This window comes from Lycorma delicatula, chromosome 10 (genome assembly GCF_047948215.1).
Source record: "Lycorma delicatula isolate Av1 chromosome 10, ASM4794821v1, whole genome shotgun sequence".
Taxonomy (NCBI): Eukaryota; Metazoa; Arthropoda; class Insecta; order Hemiptera; family Fulgoridae; genus Lycorma; species Lycorma delicatula.
The window spans coordinates 18,836,776-18,855,590 of record NC_134464.1 but is presented as its reverse complement, the minus strand read 5'-3'; the positions used below and the strand labels follow the sequence as shown (position 1 = coordinate 18,855,590).

General features: G+C 31.4%; 1 long non-coding RNA gene across 5 annotated transcripts in view; it reads left to right on the top strand.

Moving 5' to 3' along the window:
- The window catches only part of LOC142330831 (uncharacterized), a 173,416-nt gene that overhangs the window by 35,083 nt on the left and 119,518 nt on the right, over positions 1–18,815 (top strand). The window lies entirely within an intron of this gene.

The following is an 18,815-nucleotide window of genomic DNA, read 5'->3' as shown; positions in this document are numbered from 1 at the left end:
TTATCTAAAAATTCATTAACGTTCCCGTAAAAAAAAGTCTCTTATTCTATTTTAAATACATCGGTTGGAAGATTTTTCAAACGATTTGGAAATTTATTAAAACGATACCATAAGAAGATCCTTTTATCGTAAATATAGTATCGAGTTATAAACGAAAACAGTTCCGTCGTCCGGTTTTGTAAAGGTAGATATTGTTATTTTTAAAAGTATAAGTGACCACTTTTTTTAACAAAAATTAGTCGTTCATAAAGATTGCAGAAAAAAAATAGCTATATGGATTAACAGATTTAAAAAATCCAAAACTCAGTTTTCGATCCTTCGATTAGCATCTTTTCTCATCGTAAAATTTTATAAGTCGATTGTTCTGACTCCTTTATTTTTTCTAAATGTATTTAACACTTGAATTAATAATTAAGAGCATTCTGTACCTACCCGTTCAGAAAAAGAAAACACGTCAGACGGACTTTTTAATATTATGATGGAGATATTAAAATATTTCCAAACTTTTTTAACCGATTTGGGTGAAATAAAATTGATTTTGCAATGAAATTATTGGGTTATTAGATTTGATTTCTAAATTGTATTAAATTTATCTTGAAATTATTAATTTACTATCAAACTTAACAAAGTTTGCGAATAATTTTCGTTAGATATAATGAAAAAAATCAAAATTTTAAAAAGAAAGTTTAACAATATAGATTTTAAAAAATGTATTTTTGAGAACCGCAGAGTTGAACATTTATAAAACTAAAAGAGGCTTCACAAAAAAAGAGCTAAGAAACAACCTTAAAGTATCACATAAATGAAAGAAAGCCACCGGTTTAAACATTTTTTTTAAAGTTTAGAAGAAACTAAAAACCAAAGGAGACAAAGTACAAAAGAAAACTTAGAACAGCCGATCCGACTATAATGTAAACGAAAACTAAAATAAGTAAAAGAAACATAAAACCAGAAACGGCAGAACGATAACGATAGCGGAAGGCTGGGATTAAGTGACATTCGAGGCTTAACGCAGGTACCGAGTCGACCGGTTGATCGAGTTCGAAACCGGGGCACACCAAGTTCCTTTTGTAACTTTTTACACTTTAAGTATTATTCATTTATTTAATTCTACCGCTCACCTGTGTCGTCAAAACATAGCAGAAGACTAAAACAGAATTTTTTGGAGGTTGGTGTGGATTTTTGAAAAAAAAAATTTTTTTTTTAAATATTTTTTAATCGTTAACAATTATTTTTAACAATCATATGACCTTAATTAGGCGAAAACTCCAGATACTGAAAGTGACCTAGCTCTACAGCCGCGACTCCTACGGAGCACAGTTGAAAGTCCATTGTCAGCTAAATATTAGTTGATATTTTGTGCGGACTCGGCATGCTGATATGTTTGACGCGATGAATAAGGCGACAGGAAACATTTCAGTCCTCACATTTCTTAGTAAATGCGGCACGGAATGTTTGTTATTCTTGAGGATGACTCTACCAGTTTTAGAAGTAACTCGTGATTCATGTCAGGTCATCTAAAAAATTTATGCTTTTATGGAATTTAATCGTACATACGAATGCGTAATCATATTTGCTGTACAATGTTACATCAAATATTATTGGAAACGTCAACGATCGATATTTTATGAAACAACATGGCATTTACAATCAGTATTAGTAATATTTATTAAATTAAGAAAAACTGACTACGTATGTTTTGAAAATTCAGTTGTGATGAATACAAAGATTTTTTCAAAAATGTAATTTTTGGTCGTTCAGTAAAGTTTTAAAAATTTTATATATATACTCAGCATCAGGAATTCTAAATATAATATTCCACGCAATGTAACATCTTTTACATTAAATACGGGCAGTACATGTCTACCGATGAAGTACATATCTTCTAATTTAAAAAAATTTAACATTTTTTGGTTTTTATAAATTTTTGAGTATTTACCGTCCTGAAGAGTATTTTCTGTAAAATACACATAAATACTTTTTAGTATCTGTAAATACTTAAAAAGGAAGCGAATAATAGCTTTTTTCTTCTTTTAATTACTACAAAAATTTTAACAGATCGATCTAAAAAGTAGAATCAAGTGCTGAGCGTTGTAAAATGGATGAGTCATGCGTAATCGCAAATTTACATAGAGCGTAGATCCTTTCGGCGCTAGCAGATATAAAGAATATCTTTGCTTCAAACAAAATCGGTTGAATATCTATGTAATCGGTTTCTGTCTGAGGTAAATAAAGGAAAGGGTGAAGGATTAAATTGTTATCAGAAGATGAAAATATTTCTTGATCCGGGGTTTCAAAGCGGCATCAGCAAAGATTGTGGCTTACATAGAACTGTCGTCTGTAAAACAGTCGACTATGTTCTGCAAAGGTTAACGGAAAAAGCTCCCGATCGGATCCATTTTCCGCGAACTGCCGCTGAAATCGACGCGAAACAAAAATAGAATACGCTGTTCAAAATGCCTTGTATAATCGTTCTAATTGATTTCACCGACGTAAAAATAAAAAGTCCGACTAACTATTTATCAAGTTTTTGGTTTATTTTTTGATAGCCGCCTTACTTTGGTCAAACACATGAAAGAATTAAAAACAAAATGTTCCAAACTTTTAGATATGCCGCGAGTTCTTAGCAACACTAATTGGGGAGCCGATCGGTCATGTACGATACGTTTTTATTATTCCTTATTTCGGTATCCTTTATATTACGGTTGTGTCGCCTACTCTTCAGCGCGTCATACCGTGTTTAAAATGCCGGATGCTGTACCTCATGCTTTCCTTCGGCTTGCCAAAAATGCATTTAGATCCAGCCCTGTCGCAAGCTTACTTGCTGACTGTGGTGAGCTATCACTTTGGGATAAACGGGACCAGCTTTTGGTTTCTTATTTTTCCTGCCTCAAGAACAGCCAAATCACCCGGCTTTTGACACGATTCTTTGGGAATCAACCTTACAAATTTTACGTTTGACCTTACGATTTACAATAAACAATCAACACCACCTAACGTCTTCCAGCAAACGTTTCATTATATGCTCTCCAAGATAAACCCTGACGCAATAGCTATACTGTGAATATCATTAACCCTAAGTACCGAATTATCCTTATTTGTAGCGAGTCGTGAAGTGAGTGCACTCCAAACTTTAGAAAATGTTTACTCTAAACATCCCTTGGTCGTTGAAATCTATAACGCAATCGGTGAGTCGAACCATCGCAACAAACAAAGAAGTTTCTGTTGGGATTCCTTGGAACGTGGGAATGAACGTGCAGATTCCGCTACTAAAGACGCATGCAATTAACCTCCCTTTACCACTCGTGCTGCTGCTTCTGACTTTATTAATTGTATAAAACAGTCTCTTCGAGCAAAGCGGCAAGGAGACTGGACGGCTACCGTTGGTAACTAACTCCGGCACATTAAGGATTCTGTGTTGCCATAGGACTCTGCAGAAAAATCGTCCTGAGGAAGTGGTACTCTGCCGATTGCGGATAGGACATACGAGAGTTTCTCACGGTTATCTGATATCAGCAGTAAACGCACCGATATGCATACGATGCAACTGCCTCATGACTGTGCGCCAGATCCTTGTGGATTATATCCGTTATGCGACCTTGCGTCGTAAATTTAAATCACCCAGGAACATTCGTCGAATCCCGGGTAACGATAAAGAAGTTGTGGACCGGGTATTTTTATTACTTAGAAGTTTGGTATATTAGATACCTTTTAATACTGTTACGAATTTCGTTAAAAATTTTATTTTTTTGTTATCCGAGAAGGAGCCTTTTACAATCCTCTTTGTTTGTTAAATTTATTATTTTTATTTTTGGTTTATATATATATATATATATGAGTTGTTCTTTTTTTATATTATTTACCTTTAAATTTTATCCCGGATAGTAGTTTAAATTAATTTTTTAGTAAAAAAAAAATAAATGCTGATAAGTTTGGAGTATATGAATGACCAAAGAAGTTTTATAATAACCATTTTAAAACGGTTACTTTTTAATTAAAAAAAAAAAAGAGTTAAAATAGTTTGAAATGTGATAATTAGGATAAATTTTTGTTGTTAGCGTACAACTTTTTTTCTAGATAAAGTAAATCATGTAGAATATCAAATCATAATAGTAGAGTGATGATTTTCTGCCTTCGACACCGAAATAATTTTTTTTTTTTTTAATTTATCCGTTATAATCTAAAATATATATTTTAAATACATTCACTTGTGTATATATACAGTATTTGGATATAAAATTAATGAACATAATATTAATTTTTTTTTTGGCTAAAGTAGATTAATTTTTACTAAAAGAAATTAAAATTCAGTATTTAATGTATTGTAATATATTTCGTATGATGCAGACTGGATTTATTTTCCCGAAAGTAGAGAAGAAATAAAAGAAGCACAAGAAAAGGAATTAACTTATTTTAAAATCCATACGCTTATAAGGAGAGTGTACAATTTATACTCGTGCAAATTCATGAAATTTTGAAATTGACGTTCTGTGTTAGGGTTATTGTTGTAATTTTAATCAAAAAGAAATAACCCGTGTCATATTTCGCTTCGGTGACACATTTTGAAATATTCCGTTCACGGACGCAAATTGGAAAAACTAGTGCATCAACTTCATTACTTATAAAATAAAATAACTTTGAAAAAAGTTAAAACATTAAATTCATTTAAAGTAAAAAGGTATGGTAATCGAATATTTAATGTTTTTAAATATTTCTGTTTGGAGAGTAAAAATATAAAGTGAATGCGCATCCAGAGAGAAAACGAATTTCTCATACAAACAGACGCCCTTTAACATTAGAGTATGCGATTCATTTACATAAGTCATTTAGTAAAATAATGACAGCCAACTTATATTCGTAATTCCTAATTCGTTCTGAGTTACGGGACGATACGATGTCACGTAGTTATATAATTACCAAAAGGTAAAATATTTCATTATACAATAGCAATATTTTGAGAACATTATATTTTCCTGCACGATCTCATTTATATGCTGGCAGGGGCGAAAATCTTATAAAAATCAATTACTTTTATAGATATTATACATTAGATGGTAGGATACATAGATATTCATACACATCTTTTTAAAATTCATCAGTGTGATAAAAGAAAAATTTTGTAGCTACGAAGAACTGCCACGGTTTACGTTGAAAAATGTATTAATTATTTGTTTTGATTATTCCAATTTGTATTGAGAATGTAATTGTTTTACATCAATACACCTTCCCGAGTAAACGATGTAATTAGCTGCTTACTGTCGTCATAAAAGAATATGCTATTGTATTTAGTCGATCTATTGAACCTCCTCTGTACAACGATCAACAAATTTCTGACAATGTTTTCTAGCATTTATATAATTCATATTATTTACTCAATTTTTTTAAAAACTGTACATAATTCAATATATTAAATTTTTTAACATATATTTCTTTCTAGAAGTTTATAATTTTAAATATTCATACTGTCATATACTTTTGCTGAAATTGTTATCGGATATATTTATTTGAATTAATAGTGTAAACTGATAAGGCATTAATCCGCTTTGGGAGATAGTGTCTGCTAATAATCTTGAGTTAATATTGAACTAGAATTATGGCCTTTGCGCTGAGATCCAGGGCGTTTTTTCAACTCTGTTGGCTTAACTTTATTAATAATAAGCACGTCACAGAAGTATGCGGTAGTTATTATTCGTTGATTTTTTTAGATGATCGACAAAAAACGAGGTGTTTGCATACCAAAAGATTGTCATCATGATTTCTTCTTCCGATGTTCGGTTTCGGAAATTTTTGCCCCGTGAATTCTTACGCTTTTACTTTATGCTGTCTTCTTGATTCCCGTTCATAATGATGAATTCATGTCTCGTCACACGTTAGACTGCAGTGCAAAAAACAGCTGTACTGTTGTTTCAGTTCCGTGCTCGTGCGAAGTCTTGTCTCCTTATGACATACACAGCACAGAAATAAGGAAATAAGGACCGTCAAAGTTTGGATGACAATGAAGTAAGTATATTATTCAGATTACTCTAGTCACGGTAACATGTGTTATATGCACAAATGAAGCGCATTCACTCATTACTTTACTTGCATTTATAGATCGTGCAAAAACAATCAAACCAACTTATAAAACCTTTCGGATGAAGTTTTGTATTATATCATTTTCATCGGATTACATGTGATGTTATCCATGATAATTAAAAGTGAGAGTTATACGTCGAACAATTTCTTTAAATACAGAGAAAGAAGATATTTTGCCTGAATTTTTTTTACATAATTTCTCCCTCCTTCTCTCTCTCTCAACCATGTTTTGCCACTTTCCATCCTCTATTATATGACATTATAAATGGTATCATTTCACATGTATCAATAGCCACAGGTATTGATAATTTTTTGTTAGGAAGTTACATGGGATATGATTTAATAGTCTATTAAATCAACATGGTCTGTTAATTTAATGTTTAATTTTATGTGTTTTTTTATATTGTATTCACAATGTTTCACTAAACTAAGTTTATCCTTTTTTGAGTATACACAGAACTGAGATTGTTTATAATAGTACTTGTGACTTTTTCTATGATGTGGCTAGCTAATATTACCTGTATATCACTGTAAAAGAGATTTTGGTCTTTATTGTTCATTGTTTGATACTACATCCTGTTTGCCTAATGTAGAACTTTAAACTGTTGCTATAGCTTGGTTTATATTTATTACAGAGGAACTGCAGTAATATATTATAGAAAATTATATATTTTAGTTAAACTGTGCTAAATTCTGTATGGGATGGCTGGTTTCTTTAGTCAAATCTATACTATTAGTGTTCTGTAACGTAAAATACATAGTGAAACTGTAAAAAGTCAGTAGTTCTGTCTAACTGAAATTTAGAATCAGTATTTTAATTAAAATATTTACAGATAACTTTTTGAGTAAACGATTAAATAGGCTATATATAATATTAGATAATATAATAAATGATTGTAAAAATATCTGAAGATATTGGAAATAAATTCATTATTATTTTATTTTTGTTATATTTTTATTATTATTATTATTATTATTATTATTATTATTATTATTATTATTATTATTATTATTATTATTATTATTATTATTATTATTATTATTATTATTATTATTATTATTATTATTATTATTATTATTATTATTATTATTATTATTATTATTATTATTATTATTATTATTATTAATAACTTTTTGGATAAAAAATTAAAGCTTAAATTAAAATAAGCATAATTTAAAACTTAAATTTGTAACAACATTTTCAACATCCAATTCTTTTAAACTTACAAAGGAGGATTTTTGAACTTACTCGCAGATATATTTTAAACAGGAAAAAATTTAAGCAAATGTAGTCTGAAATAAATGTTATATAAAAAAATCTTTTGAAATTTTGTTTGGAGTTCTTCTTTTTGATCATAGTCAAAAATTGACGATGAAATAAATGTCAAATAATACAGCTAGTCATTAATGTTAAAAAAATAATTTTACAAAAATGTTTAAAATTAAAAGACCAGTAAAACATTTATTGGTCTTTTATAATATACTTACTTCTATGGGAGTAGTGTTTCCATCTTTCACTTGTAAAGTTCTAGATTATGTTAGTCAGTCCGTACCTGAGGAGAATAATCCAGTGTTATCTCTCCAAAAGGTCAGCAGTGGGTAATATCGTCAAAGGAGAGGTACAGATCAGAATGAGCTGCGGTGTTCCACAGGGCTTAGTGATGGGATCAATACTATCAAAGAAATTATTGATTGATCAATAATGACTGATATTCACTGATGATTTGGAACTTGTTGATGTAACAGTCAATGGGGGCAGTGATTTAAACTAGGAAGAAGGTGGTAAATATTATTGTCTCATGCCTGCCGGAAGTTGGGCTTCAGTTTTCGCCCAAGAAGATCTGAATGTCATATTCTCGTTGGCATACGCTGACCCCAATTTCATTTAGTCAGTACCACAGTAGTCCACCCTACCCCTGCAGTGAACGGGTGTGGATAGATAAGAATGCCAAGTTTCAGAGATATGTAACAGAAGTGTTGGTTAAGACTGAAAAACTGTAGCTGTCATCGGTCAGATAATGACCAATATCGGGATCGCAGGACATCGAAACAGAGGGTCTTGTCTCAGGTGGTGCTCTCACAGGTTTTGTACAGAACACCAGTCTCATTGATCATCACACTGGATAGGAGGATAGCCCCTCCTATGAAATGGTTGGAAGTTATTAACTCCAGTTGCTGTGGAAAACTTTTAAGTGCTCATTGTATTTCTTTTTTGAAGCTGCATTCTGTTTCACTAACAGCTAATTGAGCTTTGAGAAAAGCTCAATGTATGATTGATAAAAAGTAGTCATATGTATTAAATAACACTAACTGGTCAACAAAATCTAATTTTTTGTTTTTAAATGAGAGAGTGAATCAGTTCATGACTGATTCTTATAGTACATTTTATGTTGATTTCAGATATGTTAATACATTTTTTCTATCGGGCTCAGTTTTTTCGTAATCAAAATTTCTTTTGAAACAAAAGGTGTATGGTGAACATAGTATGACAATAAATTACATGCATATTGTGCTTATCTAAAATCTATTTCTTTTGGATTTTTACTGTAATTTGCTGTAGGTAGATCCCTCTTTAGATTCAAACAATTGTCCGCTAACATTTTTTGTTTCCATTTTCCCTGGTATCGTGTTTCAATTGTAGATATCAACTGGTGAAAGTGTTCTCATTGTTCATACTGATAAAAAAAAATCCAGTTTATCAATGGAAAAAATCTAAATGGGAATGTAAGAAATGGATTTTGAGTGACATGCTACAGCCAAGTTCTTCGTAGCTTTGAAGGAGTTCACTCACAAGTTCTCTGTAGTTACTGATCTTATGATTTCCAAGGAAGTTGTTTACCACATTTTGAAATTATTTCCATGCAGTAACCTCCACCAAGTCATTCAAACATTCTTCAAACACCAGATCACTCATTAGTTTTCTTATTTGTGGTCCAACAAATGTACCTTTCTTTATTTTATCATCGCTTATATTAGGGAATTTGTTTTGTAGAAACTGAAACCCTGCATCATTATGATCCATTGCTTTAACAAAATTTTTGAATAAACCTAGCTTAATATGTAGTGACGGAAGATGAAATTTTTCTGGTTTTACTAATGCCTGACTAACAATATTCTTCCTACAGTCAGTACCTCTCTCTTTGGCTTATAATACTCTTTTATGTAATGGGTTTTCCTATCCCTGCTATCCCACTTGCACAAAAAGCTACAGAACTTAGTGTATCTAAGTAAAACTGCTATTGCTTTCAGATCTTCACAAATATGCCATAAATATTTCTCATACTGAATCCTGCTCAATAGAAGTTTCGTATTTTCACAAGACTCCTTTATGTGAGCAGCATATGCTAATGGTATTGATAGGTATTTATTTCCAATGTGAAGTAGAACAGCTTAGTTTTAAGCTGTGATGAGTCAATAAAAAGCTGTCATTCGTCAGGATGGTGCACATCTCCCAAAGCTTCCAGTAAAGTGTCCACATCATTATATTCAGTGTATTAAGTTTGCATACTGAGAGAAGAAATGTTCAAATTCTGACCGTTTGTCATGGAAAGCAGTTATTTTAGTGTTTGGTTGTAAAAGATGCCATTAATTCAGTCTTGATGCCAATATTTCTGCTTGATTCTTTGATAAATTAAGATTACGAACCAGATCATTTAATTCTAACCGATTAATTAAATGGGACTCAGTAAATCTATTTTCTAAAAAGTTTGGAACTCTTTCTTCATTGCCTAATAAGTCAGCACAAGATCTAAGTTTCATGATTCTGGTGGTACTGGAATTGGAAGCTCTTGGCTATATGGCACTGGCCGCATGGCAGAGGGAATTACTGGGTATTTAACAGTACATCTAGTTTTAGCTGCTATTCCAGATATCTTTATTACACAAAAATAACAGTCTGTGGTGTGATCCTTCGGACCTCTCCAAACCATTGGAATGCAAATGGCATGTGACGAGATCCATTTAGCCAACCGGTCCACAATGTTACCAAAGGAAGCACAGCAAATATGAGGAGCCCAAGATTTATCTGATCAACTAATTTACATCCAAAGTACAGTTCATACAACTTTTTTATCGGTGAAGTTATATTTCTTTCCGAGACTTCAACATTACCTCACCACAGAGTAGCAGAAATTGTTTGGATGATTAATGCAACTACAAGGCATTATTATATTATATAATAATAAATTATAATAAATAATATTGTTTAAAAATTAACACTTTATAAACGCACTAGTTTAATAAACATACACTCTGGTGAACAAAATATACCTGCAAATTCAAAAGCCAGTACGTAGCTGCATGTTACACACGAGAACTCTCATTTGAATGAGAATTAAAAATATTTTTCTAGTCTGTATGACAATTTACAAGTAAATATAAAATAACTAATGAGCAGATATGTTTATTGTAAGATGAAAATAGGAAAATGAGTCGCATTCTTGTTCATTTAATTTAGTGTGTAAATAATAAACATAACTAATGTCCAACAAATCAATGTGACAACAATTAAGGTACTGCAATACTACAGATAACCCGATATTGTATAATTTATGGAAACAAAAAAAAAGAAATAAAATAATAATTTTTATTATTATTATAAATGTTCGTATCTCTAATGCTGGGAAAAGACCTCAGCCGGCTCAAGCAAGGTATGGTAACGATGAATTGAATCTAATATCGCATGGCCCGACCGGCAGATATCAGGAGTCCCCGATTCTATAGATCTTTCAGCGACCCGGATCGGTAGAAATATACTTCCTTACCGATGCGGACATGTTTCCGAAATTACGGACTTGTGCGCGGTGGGATAGAGGTTAGGTGGAACGTCTAGGATTTCCAGTGACTCTTGCAGAGTGTTGGATATTTCACTTAGCGCACCGAAAATTACGGGCACCATTTTCACTGTACTCTGACCCTAGATCTCATTTACCAAGTCTCTGTACTTGGAAATCTTTTCGATATATTCCTTTTCATGTTGGAGACCGATGTTGTGAGCTTTACTTCTTCGTTACCACAACAATTTCAGGGCGATTACGCTCCACCGGTCTATTTGTGAGATAGTGCGATGATAATAAATTTTATAGTGATCATTCTCCGTTACAGATTATTTTTGTTTTTTACGTAAATTTATCTATGCTTCTATCAGTCAATTTTCTTTTAAACTTTCAGAACGTGCCACCGAAAAGTCACATTATATTACAAAAACATTCTAATAAGTATATCTGTACCAACCGATCAGGTTGTTCTGGTGGTGAACGCGTCTTCCCAAATCAGCCGATTTGGAAGTCGAGAGTTACAGCGTTCAAGTCCTAGTAAAGTCAATTATATTTACACGGATTTGAATACTAGATCTTCGATACCGGTGTTCTCTGGCGGTCGGGTTTCAATTAACCACACATTTCAGGAACGGTCGAACTGAGACTGTATAAAACTACACTTCATTTACACTCATACATATCATCCTCTGAAGTATTATCTGAAAGGTAATCACCGGAGGCTAAAAGAAAGAAGTATATCTGTACCGATTCGGGTTTAAACTTACGTCAGCCGTGAGCTCAAATGCTACTATACAGTGAAATTTATTACTTATTTCTATAGATGTTGAACTTTTTTCTAATTTTTACAACTTAGCTTTTTTCAATCGACGTTAAGACTTTTCTACATAATGTAGCTCGCATTAATATAAAGATTGAGAATTATTCTTGAGTTGATCGTAGACCGCTTACTTTCTTCGGATCGGTTTTCTTTTCAGCTCCAGAGTGTACGAGCAAATCATACTGCTATGAAATTTACCGAGTTAAAAATTTAATAATAATACTGAATTTATATATTCCAGCTCCTAAATATTAATTATTAGGTAAATTTTTTCCTCGTCGCCTGAAAAAAAAGGATAGCAAAGACCGTTTAAAAATAAAATATTCACGGGCATAAATTTTTCTATTATATTAAAGAAAGCGTATTTTTGAGTCCCTGAAAATATAAATTTTAGTAACGGTAATAAAAACCAAATTTGTTAGAAAGTGTTACCTTCTTTATTTTCAAGGAAAATAGTTTTGTTATGTGTCCGCATAATATATTTATCGGTTGTCCTTAGTACGTAGTTTATTTAGAAAACATATTTGCAGCTCGCGTTAGCGTTTACTTAATGATATTTACAGAAGTGTCTTCTAATAAATAAGCTTACTCTTCTTAATTAAAAACAAATTAATACTTTTTAAGAACTTTGTTTTTATTACAATTTTTTGTATTTCCCCGGTACAAGCTGCTTATATCAACCGGTTGGCTAGATCACGTGTTCAACGTTTTATGTCATCTGACTACATACTTATACTTGCAACAACAGATATAATAGTTCAGACGATTTTAATTCTGAAGTAATGCAGCTTGAATGTATAAATTTAATACTTTTAGGTCGCTTGGATATTTTTTTTAGTTTCATAATTATTTTAAGGCAAACTCGATTACCTCTATTTTCGTGGGACGCACAGAAATCCGAAACGATTTTAATATTACACGCGGATAAACGTGGTTAAGTCATTTTTAAAATTATGATACCAAAAAAATAGAAAACTCGAATTAAAAGCCTGTAGAATTTGTAATATGAGGAATTTCCGTACTAGCAATAGAAAGCAACCTGTCACCGACGAAACTTCGAGTAATTTAAGTAGTTACAATAAAGGTAATTCTTATCACAAAGAACGATTAAATACCTCTTCCATAAATCCTGTTTTTTATAAATTAAAAACAAACTTTTATAAATATAGAATTATTTTTTTGACATTTTCAAAACGGCTTACTAAATTACACGACACAGTTCTATAGGGATTACCATCCGATCGTTATTACAACAAAAGTATGCAAAAAATAACGTTTCTAACTTAAATTAAAGAGATTGAAAATAAAAAAACAACACAATTATCTGTAAATAAACGACACAGAAATATCTAATTAAGGTTAACTCTTTTTTCCGCTTTTAAACTTAATAATACGTCTACGAAGACCGTAACCGTAAATCTACAAAATTCAAAACAGGCTTCAAACTGTCCGTTGAAATAAATTTCTTGTAATATGAAGATATATTACCAAAGTCCGAGTTCAACGCGGTAACAAAAATACATTAACGTATGTATTTTACTGTGAAGGTAAAATTTCACGAACAGATAAAAAAACAAAAATTTCGGTGAGAATCACAAATAAAAAAGGTTTATTCTCTGGCCGCTTCATCGCTCTCAAGAATTACGATTTTAGAATGAAATATCTTCATAAAAAAGAATTTTTTATTCGCGTCTGGTAAAAATCGTCTGCGCCCGTAGGATCCCACTCTGTTCGTGCAGACAGCCGGCCTTTTGCAGAGACGGCGATGCGATCTATTCATATTTACGACTGTGAGAAGAAATTCTGTGTAAATAACGTATCTTGTACTGAACAGAACTGCTGTCGCGGACGGAAATATCACGACCGATTCGGTCGACGTTATTTAATTCTAGAAAATTGGGAGAGAGCTATGACAGTCGATAATAGAAATTCTGAATAAGTTTTTTTTAGGACCCCGGTAGAAAAAAATTAACTTAATATGCCGATTCGTCGTATTTGCGTAAACAACATGGCAGGTGCTTCTCGGTGAATTCGACTACCGATGTCGTCCCAGTCGGCCTGAAAGATACCTTAGTTATAAGTTCGGAATCCACTCGTATGAAGAAAATGAGGATGTGTCATTAAATTGTATTTCTTAACCCAAATATTTACACCGATACCTATAATCTTTCTCAGTCTACTCGATAAAATATTCATATTTCTACACGTTTACGAAATAATACTGTTGTACAGCTCCTCCTTTGAACATTTCCGACCCTATAGTTGCATCTTATCCTAGGTCTTCTCCGATTTTCGAACTTTTTCGATTTCTTCTCCGGCCAGTCATCACAGAACGATTTTCTAGATAAATCTTACGCCGCTTATTCTCATTCTCAATACCCCGGTACTATTATTTCTAACTGCTTTGTTTATTATCGGATGCGCATTCATCTTCCGAAATATATCAGTTTTTTTTATAAATGCTTAAATTGTCTACCCGAATTCAATTCATATTCTTTTATATGTATAATTTATTAGACAGGTTTTTCATAATAACCTTCTGATACTATACTAAACTCTGATAGCTTGCGTCATCAGACGTAATATAGATGAAATGTACGCCTGCTTCTTGTCGGAGAAGAATAAAAATAGCGGTTTTATTTTGTTCGGTGAGAAAAGAATAAAAACACGTGAATGTATCGATTAATAAATATATAATAGTGAAAATAGGTTTTAAAAACGGTATCAAAGTGTACCAAAACTACCGGTTATCATGTTAGCGTATGTTTTTTTAGTGAACTAAAAGTCGCGACCTTTCATAAGAAGCTTAACTTTAACAAGTTATATAAATAATCTCTGTCGTTTTCTTGTGTTTCTTACCTCTCTTGTGTTTGAGTTTCTGGCGGAGATTCACTCGACTCCCAAACGGAGAGTCTTGAAAACTTAAATCTACTTTTTTTGTAGACCTTTCTATCGTCTGAAAAGTCGGCTACCGACCGATTCTCTGTCGTTGACAATAGGTAATGAGAAAATTTGATTTTACAGAAAGAAAATTTTCTGAATGGCAGATACGCGTGTATGTGTGTACATATATATATTATATATATATATACATAAGTATATGTGTGTGCGTAAAGTAGTATTAGTGGGTATTAGCACACTGGTAATACGATAAGTCGTTCGTAAGAAATTATTACATCGATTGTTAGTATATTTACGGTCGCGTTTATTTATTTCTTACTCCCTTCATGTAAAGCGGTGCATAGAAACCGTGTTAATTTACAATGTAGGTCATTTTAGACGATATTATATTTAATTAGTTTATCGAACAAAAAATTTACATAATTTATTATATACTAAAAATTTAAGCCGCTAAAAAAGAAAAGTCGTTCGACTATCGGTAGAATATTTCTTATCGATTCACAGTGTTTAATCATATGTTGTCTTTAGAAAACCGACCGGTCGTATGTTTTGTAGGTTACGATTATCGGCACTGGCTTCGGGCGTGCCGTCGTCATAGGACTGTGGCGTTCTTTCTATAATGCGCGTTAACACGCATCAATACTTTATCACACATCGTATTAAAACGTATAATGTTGTTACAAAATACACTTAGGTAAATTCGATCGGTAAAAATCATTAATTAATTAGAAGCGTAAATCGTTAATTCTGTTTTTAATTAAGTAAAATGTTGGAAGCCCAGCCGTTACTCGAAACTAGTTTTAATCGATGACATAAAAGGTTTTTACCTTAAACTAAGAAATTCGCTTTTTAGTGACGACATTATCTAGTTTTTTTTTTATTTTCAGTAATTTAAAAAAAATAAAAATAATAAAATAAAGCGGCTTACTTGTTAATTTGACGGCTATAACAAAAAATACTTTCGTAGAAACGTACCCGCAATTCAATCAAATTTTTAAACTCTATGTTTTGTTTATTTATATCTGTTAGCATTATGGAGATAAAATTTTAATAAATACAATTAGCAATTTTGAATCTATTATCCGACACTTCGATGCAAAAGTTACAACCGAGTTCGATTATATTTTAATCGGATGCAATACGGAATATAATTTCAGCCATCTCAAGAAGAAATCTGCCGTAACAACATTTAACGGTTACTTTTCTATAAATCCGATTTTCTGTTTCCGTTGACATCACAATATTTGAATTAATTAAAGGCTCTTACAATCATAATTTTCAAACTTAGTATATATAAAAAAGAAAATCTTCACGTTTTTAAAAAACTTATGCAGGAAATGTAAACGTAACAGAGGATGTGATACGGTGAACCGTATTTAAATCAGGATATTAGTCGGTTCGTTATTTTAAAGTTACAATTTTATAAAATACATTAATATAATAAGGGATGGTCAAAACTGTGTAACCTTGAACGGTTGTATGTCGACGAAGTGTTGACGGGGGTTCCCCTACCTCACTTCACCATCATACTAGTTTGGTGCAGAGTTGCCAGACCTACAAACACACGTTGCTAAATAGAAAGCGGTCGGAAAACATTGTTATTATGTCTTCGCGTTACTAAAACAAATATTCAATTGACGCCTCAAAATGCATCTATTAACAAATTTGAATCGACAGCATATCAAAGTTAAATTATTTTTAATTGTTTCTTTAAGTATTTTACATTTTATCTGTTAAATAACTAACAAATATGTTTTATATCGAATGAAAGTTTATTTATAAAAAAATCTCATTTGAAAAATTTATTTAGAAATCATAACATTTACGTACACTTTGATTGTTCGCTGAAGCTGAAAATGCTCTTTACTGTAAACCCTAAAGCGACATTTGTGTGATATGCAAATAGATGTAGTCGACATCAAGAATTAATCGGCCGCTGTACCGCCTGTTAACAAACCTATCATCATTCACTTATGATGTACATTACAGTCGTATATTACATACAAAATGTACCGTGGACCTTTATAATGTACTTTGAAGTACTACTTTAAATCCTACCTGCATAATGTATGCGGTAATTTACCTACGAGAACACCAGGTAGCGTATATTTATAATTTTTTCTTTACTGTTATTTATGAATTTTTTTTTAATAATCTGTATTCCTGAGCTGTACAATGGCTCTACATAGTAATTACTTTCAGTAAAAGTATCGATGTTCATTATAAAGCAACCGGTTCCTCTTCTAAATAGATAAGAAACTGAACATCTGTTTTCTGGTATACCACCTACTGGGATCGTTCGTTTATTTCCCTGAATATCAAACAAAACCAAACATTTCTACGTCGAGTATTGCGTAACTTTTGTTACTTCATTTTTTACGTTGACACATTTCCGGATAATTCTATCGTCAAAACTTATTTTACTGGTTCTTTTAATTTTCTGTTAGTCTTTATATAATTAGTCGACGCCCTCCCCTTTACTTGATAAAGATATCATAATTGATAAGACGTAATGTCAAATAAAGGAAACGGCGTTGACTAAATGTTATATACAGCCTAGCGGCAATTTATAAAAGTACCGGTACAATAAATTTTAACGATGAAGTAATTCCGAAACGCGTCAAAATATGATAAAAGAAATTAATTATTATTATCTTAATAATTAATAAACACAAAATTTAGAATTTTTTTCAAAATACTCATCCCGAAATTTGATATGCTTATAGTACAACCCCTTTTTAACTTTTAAAAAATCTGATGTGGACACCACATAACTTCCTTGTACGCCTTTTAAATTCCATACACGCATTTTTAAAAGTACATAAAAGTTTCCTAGTATTTCATTAATAACTTCTGATTTTTTTATCGTTATTGAATTACTATTTATAGCAAAAGTTTTTTTACAATCAGAGGTTTATAATTAGTAATAAATCAATATATTTAAATTAAAAAAGTTAAAAAAAAATGAAGAAAGAAATGAATGGATTCGAATAGATGTGCCTTCCCGTTGTAAGACCAAATATTTCATTAATTAAAATATTATTTGACTGTAACTCTACAGCCGATGAAAATAAATACCGTTTATGATATATCGTTGAAAAGCTCCCGATGAGATCTTATTACTGCATTTAAGAAAAGTCCAAAATCCAATTTGTTCTTTTTTTTATTTTGGGCTTTTTTATACGCTTCTGTTCCAGTCGATTGCAATCAAACGAGGAGGTACAAAACTAGATGTTAAAAACAGTCCTAAATCCAAAATTTCAACATTCTACGGCTAATCGTTTTTCAATTATGCGACATATAAAAGTGTGTACGTACAGATATCACGCCGAAATTATTCAAAATAGATCAGGGATTGTCAAAATGGATATTTCCATATTTTCATTGAAATCTGAAAACCGAAATTTTTTTCGATCGCAATACTTTTTAAGAAAGTAAAAATATTTAGTACAATGAAATTTTTCTAATTTGTAAAACAAGTTGTTATCTTTGTTTTTCATTATTAAATTTAAAAGTTCGTCCGATAAGGCCGTTCTCAGGTTTTCTTAAAATTTGGCTAAAAAACTTCTATATACGTGGCACCGATCGTAATTTTTTCAAAATTTGTTGTGAGGTGGGGTATCATGAAAAAACGATTTATTTTTTTTGAAGGCATTTTACAGAAAACAATATTATAGAAAATTTGCTACCCGTAATGCATATATAAATAATCAAGAAAAAAATTCAAAAAACAAACCCCGCCCTAAAAATATTTATTTTATTTTATTTTACTCTATCTCCCTTCGGTTAAAATATTTTTCAAAAATTTTGTTTAAATTTTGTACTTCATGGAGCGAGATAAAGTATAGAAACTCATAAAAATCTTTAAAACCGTTCCAGAAAGAATACTATAACTTTCAGGATAAGGTATCGGTCAACCGATTTAACTTTTGACGAAAAATAGAATTTTAACTCCTTTTTTGAGGCGCTTCATGGATTGTAACAAATATTTTAAACGGTTAACATCCTTTGTGCGATACATCATTTTAAAGGACACTATAAGACAAGAAAAGAGGTATAAATAAAAATTTAGTATTATGTGTGTTCCGAGATGGCGGTGGGATAAATATTGCATTTTGGAAATTAGTAAATTTAATAAATTCAAATAATAAAATTAAATAAAAAGAAATTAAATTAAAACGAATTAAATTTAATCTATTTAGATTAAATTAGCCCGGTTAAAAATCGGTAGCGTATGAAAAAAA